This window comes from Suricata suricatta, chromosome 5, assembly GCF_006229205.1.
Source record: "Suricata suricatta isolate VVHF042 chromosome 5, meerkat_22Aug2017_6uvM2_HiC, whole genome shotgun sequence".
Classification (NCBI taxonomy): domain Eukaryota; kingdom Metazoa; phylum Chordata; class Mammalia; order Carnivora; family Herpestidae; genus Suricata; species Suricata suricatta.
Window position 1 is genome coordinate 132,065,186 of NC_043704.1, and position 13,316 is coordinate 132,078,501.

The 13,316-nt window shown below is 39.9% G+C and overlaps 1 protein-coding gene and 1 long non-coding RNA gene across 3 annotated transcripts in view; one reads left to right on the forward strand and one right to left on the reverse strand.

Annotated features, from left to right (window-relative positions):
• LOC115292314 (trafficking protein particle complex subunit 2-like) overlaps window positions 1–13,316 on the forward strand; it is a 145,859-nt gene that overhangs the window by 41,294 nt on the left and 91,249 nt on the right. The gene's annotated exons all lie outside the window — the stretch shown is intronic.
• On the reverse strand, window positions 3,098–9,442 carry LOC115292315. Its single transcript, XR_003908926.1, has 3 exons — window positions 9,199–9,442; window positions 5,100–5,999; window positions 3,098–3,598 (listed from the first exon to the last, which is right to left on the reverse strand). It is a non-coding gene; the product is annotated as an uncharacterized LOC115292315 (long non-coding RNA).

Genomic DNA, 13,316 nt, shown 5'->3' on the forward strand with positions numbered 1-13,316 from the left:
CCCATTTAGAGGACCTTGTAAATCAGAGGAAATAGCAACATCGACTTCCTGCTATTGTCATTATATTATTTTTATTAACTAGCCTGTTATTATTTTAACATTGTGAAGCAACAAATAACTCAATCTAGAATAATGAAACCCATAGTGTTAAGGAAGTTTGGAAGTAGAAGGGCTCCTAGATTTTACATCTCTAGACAATCTAGAATGACAATTGAAACCTGATAGCCTGTAATAATCTTATTGATTGCTATGTTCCATGTTTATTTAATACTTTTGCCTTTAGATTTTAGGATGTTTTAAAATAATGATCCATCTATTTTGGAGTAGATGTCTCATAATTTTTTTCTCCAAGCTTACATTTTGCTGTATAAGCAAGAAATGGCTCATTTATTCATGTATTATTTTAAGTACCTTTATTGAATACTTGCTATGTTCTAAGTACTATCTAGGTGCTGAGGATAAGAGAGTGAACAAGAATGATGCCATGCTGTTATGAACTTTATGATTTTGTAGGGACATCAGACAGTGAATGAGTAAGTTAATAAACACAATAGTTTTGTATTGTCATGGGCACTGGTGGAAACAAGACAAGGTTATGGGACAAAGACTGAAAGGTTGGTTCCCTTTGGTTGGGTGGGTAGGGAACCCTTCTCTGAAAAGAACTGAATGACAAGAAGGAAGTAAAAGATTTGAGAAACGAGTTTTCCAGGTAACGTGCTGCTGCTGAGGCCTAAGGCAGGGATGAACTTGGCAGGTCCAAGAAGAGAAGTGCCAGACTGAGCTGGAGGAAGCAGGGTATGAGATGAGCTCAGAAAAATCCAGATCATCTGAAAAATTTTAGATCAGTGTCTTAGCCTTTCCAGGCTACTGTGACAAGATACTGTAGACTAGGGGGCTTATAAACCACAGACATTTATTTCTCATGGTTCTGGAGGCTGGATGTCTGGGATCAAGGCTGGAAGATTTAATGTCTAGTATGAACCTGTGTCCATTCATAGATGGCCGTCTTCTTGCTGTGTCTTCATGTGATGGAAGAGGTGAGGAAGCTCTAGAGGGTTTCTTTCATAAGTGCACTAGTCTCATTCATGCGGGCTCCACTCATATGACCTAATTACCTCCAAAGGGCCCCACTTTTCAATGCCATCACATTGGGGATTAATTTTCAGCATATGAATTTTGTGGAGACACGAAAGTCTATAGCAATCAGGGGAATTGTTTGAGTTTTTTTTCTAAGTTTATTAATTTACTTTTTAGAGACAGAGGGAGAGAGAGAGAGAGAGGAACAAGTGGTGGAGGGGCAGAGAGAGAGAGAGAGAGAGAGAGAGAGGATGAGAGAGAAAATCCCAAGCAGGCTCCACAGTGTCAGTGCAGAGCATGACTCGGGGCTCAGACTCATAGACTGTGAGATCATGACCTCAGCTAAAATCAAGAGTTGGATACTTAACCCAAATAGTTTGAGTTTTACTTTAAGTACAACATGAAGCCATGTATGGTGGGTGGATAAACGGGAAAGATAAGCCAGTGCTTCTCTAGGAGCTAGAAGACTGTAGTTCACGAAGGTCTGCTACCAGGAATCCATTGGGTCTAAGTGTGGGCAAGCATGCTTCCTCAAAGAAAATCCAAAGTTTTATGAACAGAAGAAAGGGAAATGGATGGCAGGCAGCCCGGATCAAAGACGTTACACCGTTAAGAGTCTCTTCGGAAGAGAAATTTTACAGGCTTTTGTACATAGGCAAGAATAATTATAAAACCATCAGAATGCATCCTTTCTATCTATCTATCTATCTATCTATCTATCTATCTATCTATCTATCTATCTTTCTATCTATCATCTATCTTTCTGTCTCTTTTTCTATCTGCCCACATGTAAAGGGCCAGAAAGAAGATGACACCAAGGGGCATTTACTCTAAAATTTTGGAGGTGAAGAGAAGGCAATAGCTTTTCCCCAGCAGAGATGTATTTACACACTACTTTAGACACTTCATGATAATGGTGAAGATAATCTTCATTTATCCACTTAGGCTGGGTTTCCTCCAATTTGGAGTAGAGACAAAGATTAGGGTGCAAGTCATTTATTGGGAGGTGATCTCAGGAACAGAGGGGAAGTGGGGGAATCAGGGAAGAAGAGCCAGTAAATGGTGTATTAATGAGTGGGTTTCCACTGCAAGCAATTGGACACTGTCTATGCAGACCACACTTTGGAATTGTGTCACTAAGAGGGAATGTAGTTGGGGAATTTATCTGCCAACATCCATCCTCATTGTCTGAGGGTTTTTCCTGGGATATTATCTCCCCGGCTTTTCTAGTTTGCCCAACTTTCCAGGAGTTAGAGAAGGGAGATGCAGGAAACATGGTAGAAAAATGTAGAATCTGTTAACATGTTTGGGTATTGACAGTCATTTCAGAGGGTAGGCTCAGCGAAATGGGCAGGACATTTGTACAGTAATTTAAGGAAACATCAGTTGTAGATGATTCTGTTTATATTCTGGCATAAATTCGCATTTCATGTCCCTGAGGAAAAATCTACACCTTTATACCATATCCCTGAGATGCTTCTTAACCAGATACAGCTTTTAAAACCTGCTGCAGCAATTTATATAGAAACTATGCCGCTGGCGGCTAAGGCTCTGCATTTGTGGGTCACTGAACCTTGATGGTCTCTCTGTGACACTTGACTTTCTATATCTAAAGAGAGTGATCACCATCTTTAGATTGCTCATGTTGGAACTTTTCATGTAGAGTTGGCTTTCCAAGACATCAGGAGATTCCTGAGAGTTGAAGAGTGTAGCGCATGCCTTACTGCCCTGCCTGTATTTCCCTCTAGGACATAGGCTCTCATTCCCCTGCTGTTGGGGGCGTGGCTGCTGGTAGCTCACAGCTAAGACCCTGTCTAGGAAACACCCTTAGCCAAGAAGAGGTCTCTCACTCAAGATTACACTCCTTCCCAGGGGGGATACTATATCCAATGACTGGTTGATGCAAAGGCACCAAGGCCAGATCCACTTACTTCAACTAGGGACAACTCTGAGAAGCCATCTTAGCTCCAGAGCCCCTTGTGGCATGAGCTGAGGCCTCCGCTGCCATTGCACCAAAGTGCAATTCTTTCTGTTCCCAAGTCTGCTTCCTTCACACCACCCCCCCATGTCAATCCCCAAAGCACACCCCAATCAGCCTCCTGTGCCCAAATCTTTGGGACAGAATCTGTTTCCTCAGGAGTCTGACTTAAAAGTCTAACAAGGAGGCAACTGCATGTACCTTCTTACTTGATCCTCATCTTTTTCCCCAGTAACAGCTGACAGAGTCTAAAAAGACCCCATTGATATCCCTGGAAATTTGAAGGTCTCTGTGAATATAGGCTGGTTGGAGAGGTCCGAAAGTGACCTCTTTGCTTGCAAAGTCTTTGATAGCATTCCTGTATGGAAAAGAACCCTCTGGATGCCCAAGGAGTCATTGTAAACAGATGGTGCCCATTGCTCCTGGAGCCAGCCAAGTGCAGAATGTCTGTCAAGTGATGAAATGTTTGCCTGAGATTTTTATGACTGTAGAATGTTTGAAGAGATCAACATATATCACAAAATGTAGACAGGGAAGGATAGCCTACAAAAGGGGGAAGAAAATAAGAAACCTTTAAGACTTAGATTTAATATTCTTCGAAGTAGAAATGAATGATTTAAAGTTTATTTGCTTATGTTTGTTTACCATTTGGTGCCTAGTGTTCCTGTGATATAATTTGCTTCACAATTTTTAGAATTCTATTTTACATACCCGTAATGCCTTACACTTTCTATATATAGTGCATTCCATTCAGGGATTATGTAGGAATCTATCCATAGAGGCATATATGTACGCTTAGGTTTATCTACACAGTAGCTAATATATACACAGAGAGGGAGAGAGATGACATACAAGTTACTTTTTTGTCTTCCTTCCTACTAAACTCAACCCTGTATTGGTAGATATTGAAGATCAGGCAGCTGAAATTATACTCTATGTTAAATATTTAAATGTTATAACTACAAAGCATTGATGACTGATGTAACTATCAAATTATTATGTTAAGGAACCTTATGGAAAAAATATTTTCTGAGTGTTCTTAAAATAAAATACAGTATCACAGGTTGATGATAGCATAATACGTTCCAAAGGGCACCTGTGCTGGCATAGTCAGCAAATTTTGGAATCATGTGAATTGACACAAACTACACAAGAAAACATTATTTTCAACTTCAAGACACACAAAATCAGGTGCAAGGTTTTATAATAACATCATTCCAAGTTATCTTCTTTTATGAAGCTTTGCAACTATAAGACCATTTCTGAGTTGAATGGGTTCTTTCTACCTCAAATATTTAATTTGGTGAAAAGGACTTTTAGACACCAAGAATTCCATATCATATTAATAAGGATGCTCATGCAATATTGAAATAATATTAAAATACTGGAGCAGCCTAAATGTTCATTTATAGGGGAATGGTTATATAAATTATGGTTTATTTATAAAATGCATACTTGAACAATGATGCAGATATACATCTATTGGCTGTAGCAACATGGCCGTGTCATATTATTGGCTGATAAAAGTTGATTTAAATTAGAATAAATAGTATGATTCCTTGATATATAATTGCATGTCAATAGATAATAGCAATTACAGAAATATTATAAATACTTATATATACTTAACAGGGAGTCGTTCACCAAATGTTAATGGTGATGATCTCTACCTAAGGGGTAGAACTTCAAGTGGTATTTATTCTTTGTATCTTAGTTTTTACAATAACTATGTAATATTTTTACAAAAAAATTAAAGCTGTACATCATCTGAAGATATGGGACTGATCATCACTCTTTCCTCCTTTTTAAAAATCAATTATATAATTTTTGAGAGGGGGGCAGGGAGAGGGGCAGAGAGATGGAGAGAGACAGAGAGAGAATCTCGGGGCTCGATCCCATGACCCTGGGATAATGACCTGAGCTGAAATCAAGAGTCAGATGCTCAACTGACTGAGCCACCCACACACCCCATCACTCTTTCCTCCTGAAAGAGCTTTCTTCATTTGACTTCCAGGATAATATTCCATCCTGATGTTCCACTTACCTTAAAGGCCATTTCTGTGTCCTTTCACCTCCCCTTTGCTGAAGAAACCCACAGCTCAGTCTTTGGTTCTCTCTTCTCTATTTATTTATTTCCTTGGTGATTTCACCTAGGTTTATAGTTTTCAATGCCATTTATGCCAGATGTTATTTATTGTCCTTTGGCATCCATATGATTCCATTAAGTTCCCTCCTGTATTTCAGGTACTTGAAGGCTAGCAGCTATACTTCCTAGACTCTTGTGCAGTTAAGCTTATGAACGTGACTCAGGCTCTGTCAACAATAAGCACTCATACAAAAAGTAAGAGACAGAAAGGATGCTGAAGCCATTTGTCTGTGGCAGCTCTGTCTGACATGCACGAGTGTTTTCAGCACCTGGGTTCCACATTTCACATGTTTTTGCCAATTTCATGGGTGTGAGATATGGAGTTGTGGTAGTAGTCTTCTGGATTACAACTCTGATGAAGGGACTTCAGAATAGAGCGTCCAGTGGTGTTCCCTGAATTATATTCTTTCATCCCTTCCAACAATTTTAGAAGCGTCTACATCCAAATAGTTTGAATATCTTCTCTGTGCTGCCCTGCACCCTTGCCTGATAGGCCAGTGATTCTAACATTTTATCCCTGGTCCAGATCTCTTCTTTGAACTTAGGACTCCTATCTTCAGCTCCTCCTTGACACTCCATTTAGATATGTAATAGGTATCTCCACCTTAAATCCAAAACTTAATTCGGATCTTCCTACCCAAGCCTGCTCTTTCCACAGCTTCTCCATATGAGCTGATGCCAATTTATCCATCCAGCTGTTTAGACCAAAATTTCTGGAAGAGATTGTAATTCCTGTTTTTCACACTTATGTCTGTCAACAAGTTCCATTGTCTCTATCTTCAGAATTTCCTTTTATTTCTGTAAATAGAATATAAGTACTATGAAGGTATGGAATTTAGTCTGTTTTGATACTTTTCCAGAACAGTGTTGGCACACAGTAAATTCTCCATGTTTTTGAATGAATATATAAACTAAGAATTGAGTAATAAGCGAAGTGGTAAGTAAGACCCTGTTACACTATAATAGGAAGCATCTTTAGCTAAACTTTATTCCAGCTTATAGAAAGCACTCAGGTATGTTTTTAGAGAACAGACTCCCAGCACTTTTAGATTTACATGTATCTTGGTCTTATCTAGAGTGTGATTCACCCAGCATTTCTGTCTTTGAATGGAGGAATGGATGGAAAGGTGTGAAATAACTTACCTTAGGCTGCTGTGGAGACTATGGACTGATTCCTCTTCTAGTGTTAACAGCATTGACAAAGATCAGCACTATGAATATCAACATCAACTATTCATTGAGCACATACTGGGTGCTGAATCCTGTTTAAGGCATTTATGTTTAATTAAAAAAAATTTTAAAGTCTCTTTATTTATTTTGAGAGAGAGAGAGAGAGAGAGAGAGAGAGAGAGACTAAGCATGAGTGGGGGAGGGAAGGAGAGGGAGAGAGAGAATTCCAAGCAGGCTCCATATCATCAGCACAGAGCTGAATGCAAGGCTCGAATTCACAAACCATGAGATCATGACCTGAGCAGAAAACAAGACTCAGAGGTTTAACTAACTGAGCCATCCAGGCGCCCCTATGTTTAAGTTTTATTATCAAGATGCTTTTATATAAAGTATATTCAACTGAAAGAAGGGGCAAAGAGAAAAAAGAAGTCAAATTGTACTACCAGGTTTATAATGAGATACTTTTTTCTGCTCTGCTGTTGCCCCCATCTTTGAAGTTCTCCTCCTCAGAAACAATCACTTTCAACCAGTTTGGTTGTTTCTTCTGCTACTTAACTCCATATTTTAAAACAACAAGCTTATACTTCAATATTTTGAATTTGCATTCTAAAATAGTATCTATTGACTTCCTATCTTGGGAGAAGAGGATTCAGCTTTCCAAAGGTATCTCTTCCGTCTCCCGATATCCTTTCATTATAGTTATTTCAAAGCCTTGAAAAATTCAATTTCAATATGTGCTTTAGTATGATCTTAATATGACTTACAGCTGAAGTTTTTATGGCACTTTTGATTTTTTTTTGGAGTTAATCATTGCTTCACTTTTTAAAAACTTAACTTTCTATATAACTATCACAACATCTTTCTTCAAACTCCAGGAGCTCTAACACTCCTCTAAGTTCAGTCAAACCCATTAGATAGCCTACCAGTTACTTTTATTTTTTATTTTTCTAGGAGACTAGAACCCTGATCCTCCTGTTCATATGTGCATGGGCCCCTCTTGAGGCCACTGCACAGCTATCATTTGGGACCTCCTCTCACCATCATCTTTGGGATTGCCTATTTCCTGTCTCCTAGGTTTACTTTTATGGGTTTTACTTCCTTGTTTTGTTGGGTAATATACTAATAAGCTCCCTGAAATACAGTGCATGGGAGGTAGAGATTTTGAGATCTTATATATCTTAAAATGTCTTCATTTGATCTCACACTCAATGGTGGGTTGACTTTGTATGGAATTCTAGTATGGAACTCACTTTCCCTTAAGATTTTGACATTTTTTTGCCAATACTGCCCTTAAGATATCTGATGCCACTATTTTTGCCAATCCTTTGACTAAGATGTGTTTTATTTCTCCTCAGAATGTTTTGAGGACTTGTTTATATGTGCTATCCTGAAATTTCAGTGCAGCTTGGTTTCTCAGTCCGTTCAGGCTGCTGTAAGAAAATGCCATAACGTGGCCATCTTATAAACAATGGAAATTTATTTCTCACAACCGAGTTAAGAACTCCAAGATCAGGGCTCCCACAGATTCTGTGTCTGGTGAGAGCCTACTCCTGGTTCATAGACAGATGGCTGTTTTCCTAGTGTTCTCGTAGGTGAAGCAGAGAGGGATTTTTCTGGGGTTCTCTTTTATAGAGGCATGAATCCCATTCACGAGGATCCCATCCTCATTACATAATCACCTTGCAAAGACCCTACCTCCAAATACCATCACATTGAGGAAATAAGTTTCAATGTATTAATTTTGGGAAGAGAGTCATACTCAGCCCATAACACTGATAATTATTACTTACTTATTATGCCGAGCACTCAACAGACCTTTTCAATCTGGAAATTCATGTCCTGCTATTTTGAGAATTTTCTCCAACAAGTTCTTTAGTAATTTCTTTCCCTCTATTTCTTCCGTTTTCATTTTCTGAAACTGTTATTAATTGGATATTGAACTTCCTGGGTTTCTTACATATTTTTCCCTATGTTTGATCTCCTTATATACTTTTCTCCTTCCTAAAATATTGCCTCATATATTTCAACATTTTCTGTAACTTTTTTTCCCAATTGCTGCCATTATATTTTTATATTCCCAAGTATTCTTGTGTGACTCTGTGTTCATAACTCAGCTGTGCTCTGTGATCCTGGTCAAGTTACTTAACCTCTCTATGACTTCCTCATCTGTAAAATAAGGATAACAGAACCTAACTCATAGAGTTGTTATGATGATTAAATGGTTTAATATTTGTAGAGCACTTAGTATATTGCCTGGCCCATAGTAAGTTCTATATAAATATTAGATAAATACAATAAATAAATGGCACCCTGTCCTTGTTTCATGGTTGCAATATGTCCACTTATTTCTCTGGGAACATTATTGCCTTCTGCCTTGTTTTTTCCTTCTGTTGTTTGTTTATTTGTTTCCATCTCTGCCTTTTCTGTTAGAAGCACGTCTTAAATGTCTGGTGATTCTTGTTGATCATTCACATTTAAAATGAAGCCTATTTGGGTACCTGGGTGGCTCAGTCAAGCATCCAACTCTTGGTTTTGGCTCAGGTCATGATCTCACAGTTTCATGAGTTCAAATCCCACATTGGGCTTAGCACTGATTGTGTAGAGCCTGCTTGGAATTCTCTCCCTCTCTCTGCCCCTCCCTTGTTCATTCTCTCTCTCTCTCTCTCTCAAAATAAATAAACTTAAAAAAATTGAGAAAATAAATAAATAAAATGAAGACTAAGACTACATAAACTAATTGGAAGCCCTGCATGTAGGTATTAGTTTTCTCTTGCTGCCCTCACGAATTACCACAAATGTAAGGCTTAAGACAACACAAATATATTACCTTTCAATTTTGCAGGTTATAAATCCAACATGGTCTCACTGGGCTAGAATCATGGTGTTGTCAAGGATGCCTTCATTTCTAGAAGCCCCAGGGGAGAATCTGTTTCTCTGGCTTTTCCTGTTTCTAGAAGCTGCTACATACCCTGGGTCGTGACCTCTAATTCCACCTTCAAAGCCAACCAGAAATGGTAGGGTGAGCCACATCATTATCATTTACCTTTTTTCATTATCACATTCCCTGTGACTTTCCTCTTTTTTCTTTTTTTAAGGGATTCTTGTGATGATATTGGCTCTCAGGGATAATCCAGCATCATCTCTGTATTTTAGGGTTGACTAATTAGCAACCTTAATTGTACCTGCAGCCTTAACTCCTCTTTGTCATGTAACCTAACATATTCACAGGTTCCAGGGTTCGGGCTGTGGACATCTTTCAGGGGACCACAATGTGTGTATATGAATCTCATTGACTTGTGGTCTTCATTGAATCAATGGTCTTGCTCTTTCCCTGGGCAACTCTTCTATGGATGTCTACTCTAGGACTGGTTCATTTCTCTAGGAAGGAGTAATTTAAATTTCTGCCAGTGGGTGGGGGTTGGGGTGTCAGTCTGGCTGCTTGTGTTTGAATCTTAGTCGAAGGGTCCCACCCTTTGGCAGGAAGACTTTATCTTAATCTCTACGTTTTGGTATCAGCCTCTCCTCCACTCTCTGCTTGCCTGGTGCTCCCAGCTCAGGACCCTGGAGGAGACTGAAACTCCAATCACTTTCTGATGTCAGAGAGAGACAGTTCATTGCCTGGAGTAGGGGAGGGATGCTGAAGACCAAAGTCCTCTTTGAACTATTTTTCTCTTCTTTAAAACTTCATTTTGACATAATTTCAGACATACTGTGAAAATCGCATTCAGTGCAAAGAATTTCCTTATACTCTTCTCCCAGATTTCCCAGATGTGAGCAGTTGCTTTATCATCCTCTCCTGGTATGCAGGCGATCTGGGTCCTGTTTTCCTGACCAATGCAATAATGTCCTATTGCTGGATTGCTGGGAGTTTAGCGAGGTAAACAACACAAATTTGTTACCTTACAGCTCTGAAGGGCAGAATTCTGAAACTGTTTTCTCTCCACTAAAATGAAGGTATCTCAGGAACACGTTCCTTCTGGAGGCTTGTTCTTGCCTTTACCAGCTTCTCGAGGCTGCGCACATCCCTCGGCTTGGGGTCTCACCTTTCCATCTTCACAGCCGGCAGACTGGGAATCTCTTTCTGACTCTGATCCTGTTTTGTCTCCTTCTTCTACTTTTAAGGAGCTTTGTGATGACATTGGACCCACCTGGACAATTCAGGATAAACTGTTTATTTTAAAGTCAGTTGATTGGCAATCTTAATTCCATCTGAAACTTGAATTCCCCCCTCCCCCTTGCCATGCAAGATAATGTGCTCAGGGGTTTGGGGGTTGGGATATGGACATCTTCAGGGGGAACATTATTCTCCCCATTGCAACATGTCTCTATTATTCTTTAAGCATTTTGAAATTTTCTGGCTTCCCAAGCTATTCCAGGCGCGTTTTGTACTTTCCTTCCCCCGACCTGGAATTAACCGTTACCTGTTTTAATGTTGCAGTCTTCCCAACAGCAAAAATGATGGATGCCATTATTACTCGTTTGACTAATGGGAAAATATGAAACACAGAGAGGTTGACTAACCAGCCCGTGGTCACACAGCTGGGAAGGGGCTGATATGAAGAAATAGATTGGAGTCCAAGTGTATCTCACTTCATGCCTATGTTTGCAGCCACTCAGTACATGAAGGAAACGTCACCTTCCAAAGACAAAACCCATTTTGAGGTATCGGTTTAGAGAATACAATTTACACTTACTATCAAGTGGCATTGATACATATTTTATAGTGTGTACTGAGTTTGGAAAGTTGCTATAGAAATGGTATGATTGTTAAGCACATAATAGCTTCTTGGCTGATAGAACAATGAACTGTGTGATTAATATTCTTTTATTGTCTTTGAGCAAATGGAAGGAAATCGTGTGCTGAGTTGCTTGTGTGAGATGAGAACTTTTATAGCTATCAGACGTATATATTTTTATAATGTAGTTTTAACAATTGAGGCTTTATAATTGAGTTGAGTTCAAAACAAGCTTTAAGGAAGTTGGTTGTTCACATTCTTGAGCTGAAGTTAGTGATTAATTGAAGGGATGACCTGGGTAATATTTCCTCCACAACTTAATTAATGATGTTGATTTTGGCTTAACATTTATTTAAAAATTTTTGTATACAGAGATGATGTGTGTGACTCAACAATATGGGCCAGCTTTGATTGAGCCCAGGATAAGAGGAAACTGTAGGGATATTAACCACCAGCCCCAACCAGTATTTATAATAGAAATAAGCCTTCACCATAAAGCCTCTCCAACAGCCTTGTAACTATAATGGCACTAGCAGGTGCCGCCACAATAAAGAAGCCAGCCTCCCCATGAACAAATATTAAATTAAAAAAATCAATCAATCTGCAGTCTCAGTTCTGGCCCCAGCATCATTTCTTCTGATCACGGCAAACTCAGGGTGTGTCAATGCATTGTTAACAGGTTAAAGACCTTTAGATGATGATGATGATGATGATGATGATGATGATGATGATTTTTGAAGTGTATCAGACACTTGGCTCTTTTCCTCCCACACTTGCCACTTTGGAATTGGCATGTAAATGTTGATGGGACTCATGGCCTGAGGGCAAGTCCTGGGCCCTAAAAGCTATCAGGAAACGGCAGGATTTTGCAGGGTGGGCTGGTGACTCATGTCATCTCCTCTAGGAAAGCCAAGAAAGCCGTCACTCTTCAGAGAGTGCTGTCATCTAGACTTAGGGGGTCCTGTGATTCAGTCAGCCGCAGAAAGGCATCGTTACCCCTTCCTGCTTTGTCCGTGTCTCCTCTTTATAAAGGGTTGTGACTCATCTTTGGCTGTCCAGCACATTTAAGCTGTGTTTTCTCTTGATCCATTTCTGCCCCCGCCCCGACCCCTCACTCCTGCCCCTACTCTGAGACCCCCATACCCTTTCTCACACTTCTCCCCACTGAGCAATAACGGCCAGTCCCAGGCCCCTGGCTTTGGGCTGCAATGCTAGGCAATCTGTTTCGTTGTGTGGGAACTGTCCCTGAAGAATAATAGCTTGGGAGCCTACTGTGGAATTTCAGCCATCATTTGAAGTAGGAAGAGGTGCTGTGCTCCAGACTGCCATGGTCCCACCCAACTTTGTGGTTTGCTCTCTGGCCAGATGCGGGGCTGGAACGCACCAACTGTGAGATCATGACCTGAGCCAAAGTCAGACACTCAGGCAACTGAGCCACCCAGGCACCCCGAAAATTCCCATTTGATTATAGGAAAATCAAACAACCACCTATAAAAAGACATTAGTAAGGTAAGTTAGAGTCCTACATCACTGACACACTATTTGCAGCACCATTGCTGGGATCAGGGAAGGGATTTATGGACAAGTCACGCTGGGAAGAAAGTAGTGTATATCGAATAAAGAGAACTATGCTTCGTAAAAATTTTTAAATCTATCGCTGAATGAGAGGTCCCCTTTCCCCCATTTTATATATTTTCATTTCCACGCTGACAGGAGAAAGAGTTTAAGGCATCCTCTTTCCCTCTTGACACATGTTAAACCTGGGGCACCTGAATGGCTCAGTTGTTTAAGCTTTTGACTTCAGCTCAGGTCATTATCTCACACTTTGTGGGTTCGAGCCCCGCATCAGGCTCTGTGCTGCCAGATCAGAGCCTGGAACCTGTTTCAGATTTTGTGTCTCCGTCTCTCTCTGCCCCTGTCCCACTCGCACTCTGTCTGTCTCTCTCTCTGTCTCTCAAAAATAAATAAACATTTTAAAAAATTAAAAAGAAGGAACATGTTAAACCAGTGAATCCTCTCCAAATCTTTGCCCAGGGCAAAATCACTGTAAAAAAGACAACAGATCTGAGGTGCAGAAATAGTTCACCCAATTTAGGCCATAGCTCTGGTAAAATACCTGCAAGACACAAATAGCTGGTATTTTTAAAATATATTGTTCAATTTGACATGAACCTCCGGGATAATTTCCCGGCATGCATTTTGCTACCCC